Genomic DNA, 7,851 nt, shown 5'->3' on the forward strand with positions numbered 1-7,851 from the left:
GACCTACTGTTCTGACTTGGAGGTGCATATGCTGCCTATAACCTGGTTTAGAAAAATGTAATCATTGAATGTCGTAAGAGCCTCATTGTCTGCTTATTTTCCCCCTTTATTTATTTTTACAGTTCTGACTTGGTGTACAGGGAGAACACTGTAAGTAACGACCCATGTTCTGAATTATGTCTGTACATACAAAAGTGCTGAACAAATAGTTATATTGACTAAATCCATCCTTGCTCGCTCATTAATGTCTTAATCGAAATTACCGATTGCCTCTGTCATGACGTTGGCCTGGGGGTAGGTTTATGACAGTCATAAATACCTCTTTCCCCCTTTTTCCTCTCTCTACCCTGCTGATGTTACATTTGCAAATCCCTTGGTTAACATAGAGATTCTGGGAACATCAGAAGGTTGGTGGAAATTAACTATATTCTGGTAATCCAACCAATTGAACAGATGCGGTGGTACTTCATGAATATGATGTCAGTTCGGTTGTCATCTGAGACATTCTCATCAATGATAAGACGACATAAACTCTACAGTGGAAAGTCTACACATCAGAGTTATCGGATACACATGGAATTGTTGTTCAACTTAAATTATTTGTGATGGGATGAAATGTGATTGTAGCTTCTAAAATGTGAGATTTGGGTTATCATAAGGTTAGGGCTCTGCTCAATCAGTGGCCCGCCCCTGTGAAGTGACATGGGCAATAAAACTTTTCAAACACGCCCTCCTCTCCCTTCCTATTTAAAGCCTTGACGAAAATATAACCTCCTATTCCGAGGATGTGAGGACGACGGTCCGATGTCAGAATGGTTCAGATAATAACTACAGAACGAAGAAAACATCAGCGCGATCTTTGGTTGCGAATGATATGAACTTTGAACTCTTATTCACTACAGAAGTGATACCTCCGAGCCGTTGAGTTAGCGACAGCAGCTGCAAACGAGAGTTAGGAAGGAACAGACAGAGTATCCCGTCTATCACACAACAACATTACTACAACGTATCCAATTGACCACCAGAGACATTCTTCAAAGGACTCGTTTTGGCAACACGGCCTTCCATCTACCACCAACCTACTGAAGCGCAGCTCAGAGTAAATATTTATTGCATTTTCCTTTTCCAAATGGGCGGTAATTTAGAATACATAAGATACTGTATTTACAATAACACAGCTTCTTTCTTTGTTACTCAGTCTTCCCGCTCTTTCACTCAAACCCAGCCCCTTTTCTTTTGTGCTACAAGCTGTCATATCTGTTCCGCCCGCTAGGGACGTTTTCCTTTATGACGTAATTTGTTATCAAGTTATGATTAATTATGTGTATGTGTAATTCTGTGTGATTAGTTAGGTATTTCGTAAATAAATAATTAAAACCAATTGTGTATTGCTGATTCAACTTGTTAGCCAGGGTTCGTGAAGATAACCAAGAATTTTCGACTTTCAGATGAGACTGAATTAAGGTGACGATTAATATTGCCTGCTATTGATGTAAAATATTAATAGGTCGTTAAGAGTTTATTAGGGAGATAACAGCTTAATTACATTTACATGATTAGCTCAATCAGGTAATATTAATTACGGAGAAATTATTTTATATAATAGCATGTCATATCACTTACACACGACACCTCTTATCCGCTTGTCGTCCCCTTATGCCATAGTTTGTACATCTCAATTGTCATTAGAAACTACATTTGTTGAAGCAAGTCAGCCATATCAGCTACGTTTTTTTAATGCAGTAAATGTGGCTGAATGAACTGTTTTGCTGCCTGACAAGGCTCCGCTGATAGCCAGGTGTAGCAGTGGTAAGGTGTTGGGACTGCTGTTGGGACTCTGCTGTTGGGACAGCTTTATGACGGGCCTAAATGTTTGTGGGCACCATTTGTCACCGTTATAGTGCAATGAATGTATTGTTCAGTGTTGTGTTGTGTTGTGTTGCGTAGAGCTTTGCTGGCATGCATACCCAACATTGTTTTGTTGTTTTCACCCACAACATGTATATGCTAAAATCGCCACTTTTGTCAAGACATCTGTGCATGGCTGCATCTCACTGTAGCAGGCTGTATGTTTTGGTTATTTGCAACACCATTCACCTTTTGTTTACTGTGTTTGTTTTCTGTTAATGTAACTAGCCTAAATATAGATTATGTCATGCCTTTATTGATTTCATATTTAGTTTACTAGGCCTACTTGGTAGTGCTGTTTTGTTGTTCGCATTCATTAATTCGCATTCATAGTTGTGTTGGTATTCTAAGCCAAACTGATATAAAGTATTTTTGTGTGCATGCAGGCTACTAATTTGAGCATTTTGTTTGCATTATTTTGGTAAGACAGCTGTGTGTCTGGCTGCATTCACATAGGCTGTTTGAAATAGGTGAATTACCCTATCTATCTTGTCTATATTCATTACGAAAATGGCCTTGCTTTAGTGTGCAGGGCGATGTCCATTGTGCTGATACAATGCAGCCAAGACAGAGACAGGCTACAGATTTCGGCAAACCTGTCACTTCAAAAGCTCTCAATCATTGGTCTCTGAGTCACCGGCGTCATCAATAAGTGCATCGATGTACATTTCCCAACCAGAACCCATGGATTACAGGCAACATCCACACCGAGCTAAAGGTTAGAGCTGCCGCTTTCAAGGAACGGGACACTAATCCAGACTCTTATAAGAAATCCTGCTATGCCCTCAGACGAACCATCAAATAGGCAAAGTGTCAATACAGGACTAAGATTGAATTGGCAGGATTTGAAAAATATTACAAAGGCGGACTACAAAGGCAAACCCAACCACGAGCTGACCAGTGACGCGAGCCTTCCAGACAAGCTAAATGGCTTGGATGCTCGCTTTAAGGAAAGCAACACGGAAGCATGCATGGGAGCACCAGCTGTTCGGGACGATCACGCTCTCTGTAGCCGATGTGAGCAAGACCTCTTAAAGCTAGGGGGCAGAATTTAAACTTTTGGAGAAAAAAAGCGTGCCCAATTTCAACTTCCTGCTACTCATGCCAAGAATATAAGATATGCATATTATTCATATATTTGGATAGAAAACACTCTGAAGTTTCTGAAACTGTTTGAATCATGTCCGAGAGTATAACAGAACTTATGTAGCAGGCAAAACCCCAAGGACTAAGTGTTAAAAAAAAAATCCCTCTGTTCACTATATTGTCTTTGCCATTGGATATGTAATAGAAACCCATTTTCAGTTCCTCTGCTTCCACGCGATGTCGCCAGTCTTTGGAATATGGTTGAGGTTATTCCTTTGTTCTATGAAGAAGTAGGCCAACTCGGAACTGGGGACAGTTTTGTGAGTTGCGCAAGACGTGAACAGCAGCGCTGGTTTGTTTTCGTTCCTGTATTGAATACAGATTGCCCCGTCTACAATTTGATTGATTATTAACTTATAAAAATACCTAACGTTGTATTACAAAAGTAGTTTGAAATATTTTGGCAAAGTTTACAGTATAGGCAACTTTTGAAATATTTTGTAGTGACGTTGCGTTTTTGCAAGCTGTCTTTTTCTGGATCAAACGCGTTTTATAAATGGACATTTTCGATATATATGGACGAAATTAATCAAACAAAAGGACCAATTGTGATGTTTATGGGACATATTGGAGTGCCAACAAAAGATCCTCGTCAAAGGTAATGCATATTTTATATTTTATTTTAGCGTTTTGTGTAGCGCCTGCTATGCTAGCTCCTTTGTTTACTGCTGGAGCAGATGGGTGCAGGCTATCAGATAATAGCTTCTTATGCTTTCGCCAAAAGCATTTTTTAAATCTGACATGTTGGCTGGATTCACAACGAGTGTAGCTTTAATTGAGTATCTTACATGTGTGATTTAATGAAAGTTTGAATTTTATAGCATTTTATTTGAATCTTGCGCTCTGCATTGAGAAGCTAGCATCTCCCCTATCCATAAGAGGTTCAACAGTTCAACATTCACAAAGCCACAGGGCCAGACGGATTACCAGGACGTGTACTCAAAGCATGCTCGACCCATCCTGGCTAGTGTCTTCACTGACATTTTCAACCTCTCCCTAACTGAGTCTGTAATACCTACATTTTTTTCAAACAGGCCACCATAGTCCCAGTGCCCAAGAAAGTGAAGGTAACCTGCCTAAACGATTACCGCCCTGTAGTACTCACGTCGGTAGCCATGAAGTGCTATGAAAGGTTGGTCATGACTCACATCAACACCATCATGCCAAAACCCTAGACCCACTCCAATTCACATACCGCCCCAACAGATCCATCGATGACGCAATCTCAATTGCATTCCACACTGCCCCTTCCCACCTGGACAAAAACACCTACAGGGGGGGAACAAGTATTTGAGACACTGCCGATTTTGCAGGTTTTCCAACTTACAAAGCATGTAGAGGTCATTTTTATCATAGGTACACTTCAACTGTGAGAGATGGAATCTAAAACAAAAATCCAGAAAATCACATTGTATGATTTTTAAGTAATTCATTTGCATTTTCTTGCATGACATAAGTGTTTGATCACCTACCAACCAGTAAGTATTCTGGCTCTCACAGACCGTTTTTCTTTAAGAAGCCCTCCTGTTCTCCACTCATTACCTGTATTAACTGCACCTGTTTGAACTCGTTACCTGTATAAAACACACCTGTCCACACACTCAATCAAACAGACTCCAACCTCTCCACAATGGCCAAGACCAGAGAGCTGTGTAAGGACATCAGGGATAAAATTGTAGACCTGCACAAGGCTGGGATGGGCTACAGGACAATAGGCAAGCAGCTTGGTGAGAAGGCAACAACTGTTGGCACAATTATTAGAAAATGGAAGAAGTTCAAGATGACGGTCAATCACCCTCGGTATGGTGCTCCATGCAAGATCTCACCTCGTGGGGCATCAATGATCATGAGGAAGGTGAGGGATCAGTCCAGAACTACACAGCAGGACCTGGTCAATGACCTGAAGAGAGCTGGGACCACAGTCTCAAAGAAAACCATTAGTAGCACAATACGCCGTCATGGATTAAAATCCTGCAGCCCACGCAAGGTCCCCCTGCTCAAACCAGCGCATGTCCAAGCCCGTCTGAAGTCTGCCAATGACCATCTGGATGATCCAGAGGAGGAATGGGAGAAGATCATGTGGTCTGATGAGACAAAAATAAAGCTTTTTTGTCTAAACTCCTCTTGCCGTGTTTGGAGGAAGAAGAAGGATGAGTACAACCCCAAGAACACCATCCCAACCGGGAAGCATGGAGGTGGAAACATCATTCTTTGGGGATGCTTTTCTGCAAAGGGGACAGGACGACTGCACCGTATTAAGGGGAGGATGGATGGGGCCATGTATCACGAGATCTTGGCCAACAACCTCCTTCCCTCAGTAAGAGCATTGAAGATGAGTCGTGGCTGGGTCTTCCAGCACGACAATGACCCGAAACACACAGCCAGGGCAACTAAGGAGTGGCTCCGTAAGAAGCATCTCAAGGTCCTGGAGTGGCCTAGCCAGTCTCCAGACCTGAACCCAATAGAACATATTTTGGAGGGAGCTGAAAGTCCGTATTGCCCAGCAACAGCCCCGAAACCTGAAGGATCTGGAGAAGGTCTGTATGGAGGAGTGGGCCAAAATCCCTGCAGCAGTGTGTGCAAGAACTACAGGAAACGTATGATCTCTGTAATTGCAAAGAAAGGTTTCTGTACCAAATATTAAGTTCTGCTTTTCTGATGTATCAAATACTTATGTTATGCAATAAAATGCAAATGAATTACTTAAAAATCATACAATGTGATTTTCTGGATTTTTGTTTTAGATTCTGTCTCTCACAGTTGAAGTGTACCTATGATGAAAAAAGAAAATACAGACCTCTACATGCTTTAGGTAGGAAAACCTGGAAAATCGTCAGTGTACCAAATACTTGTTCTCCCCACTGTACATACATATGAGATGAGTAATGTAGGGTATGTAAACAGTATGTGAAGTGGCATTGTTTGAAGTGGCTAGCGATACATGTATTACATCAAGATGGCAAGATGCAGTAGATGGTATAGAGTACAGTATATACATATGAGATGAGTAATGTAGGGTATCTAAACATATTATATGAAGTGGCATTGTATAAAGTGGCTAGTGATACATTTTTTACATCAATTTTTTCCATTTATAAAGTAGCTGGAGTTGAGTCCATATGTTGGCAGCAGCCACTCAATGTTAGTCGTGGCTGTTTAACAGTCTGATGGCCTTGAGATAGAAGCTGTTTTTCAGTCTCTCGGTCCCTGCTTAGATGCACCTGACCTTGCCTTCTGGATGATAGCGGGGTGAACAGGCAGTGGCTCAGGTGGTTGAGTGCATGGCCACGCAGTCGTGGGTGACCAGGGAATACAGGAGAGGGCTCAGAATGCACCCTTGTGGGGCCCCAGTGTTGAGGATCAGCGGGGTGGAGATGTTGTTACCTACCCTCACCACCTGGGTGGCGGCCCATCAGCAAGTCCAGTACCCAGTTGCACAGGACGGGGTCGAGACCCGGGGTCTCGAGCTTGATGACGAGTTTGGAGGGTACTAGGGTGTTAAATGCAGAGCTGTAGTCGATGAACAGCATTCTCACATAGGTATTCCTCTTGTCCAGATGGGTTAGGGCAGTGTGCAGTGTGGTTGCGATTGCGTCGTCTGTGGACCTATTGGGGCGGTAAGCAACTTGGAGTGGGTCTAGGGTGTCAGGTAGGGTGGAGGTGATATGGTCCTTGACTAGTCTCTCAAAGCACTTCATGATGACGGAAGTGAGTGCTACAGGGGTGGTAGTCGTTTAGCTCAGTTACCTTAGATTTCTTGGGAACAGGAACAATGGATGCCCTCTTGAAGCATGCGGGAACAGGAGTCTGGGATAAGGATTGATTGAATATGTCCATAAACACACCAGCCAGCTGGTCTGCGCATGCTCTGAGGGTGCGGCTGGGGATGCCGTCTGGGCCTGCAGCCTTGCGAGGGTTAACACGTTTAAATGTTATACTCACTTTGTGAAGGATAGTCCGCAGGTTTTGGTAGCGGGCCGTGTCAGTGGTGGATTTGGAGGGGTACGGACCCGAATAACGGTCCAGGGTCCCCGCCCAGGACATCCTTGACGAAGCCATGATCCTGGCTTTCCACCGCAACCGTCCTGACCACCCAGCTCCATGCACCCGGGGGCGGTCCCCGCTCAGCTTCCTGGGCCGTCAAGAGCCGCCCGTGGAGGGGGGGTACTGTAACGTCTGTTTCCAACTCACACCCTCAAACACGTTGATCCCCTGAACACAGCTCACTCTCCAGATTCCAATCACCTGAATTCTGTTCACACACATATGCCATTATCAGACACTTTAGTTCAGTTCTTTGCACCCCATCACTGTGAGGTATTGTTTGTTTTGTGACACACGTCTTTCAGAGTTCTGTTTTTCCTGTGATTTCACACTTTGTTTAGTCACTTTTCCAATTACCTCGACTAACCTGCACCCCCGCACATTGACTCGGTACCAGTACCCCCTGTATATAGCCTTGTTATAGTTGTGTAATTATATTATGTTACTTATTATTTTATTTTTTTTCACTTTAGTATATTTAGTCAATATTTTCTTAACTCAATGTTAAGAAACTGCATTGTTGGTTAAGGGTTATTGTTGGTTAAGGGCATTTCACGGTAAGTAAGCATTTCATGGTAAGGTCTACTACACCTGTTGTATTCGGCGCATGTGACAAATTACATTTGATTTAATTTCAACAAGCGTCTACGTAGCCAGGCGCTAAAATAGAACTTGGTTCTATTTGTAATGCTTGATGCACTGCAAGTCCCGCCTCTCCCATCTCCTCATTGGTGTTTAGGAGCATATACCCAC

Source organism: Oncorhynchus keta, chromosome 4 (genome assembly GCF_023373465.1).
Source record: "Oncorhynchus keta strain PuntledgeMale-10-30-2019 chromosome 4, Oket_V2, whole genome shotgun sequence".
Lineage (NCBI taxonomy): Eukaryota > Metazoa > Chordata > Actinopteri > Salmoniformes > Salmonidae > Oncorhynchus > Oncorhynchus keta.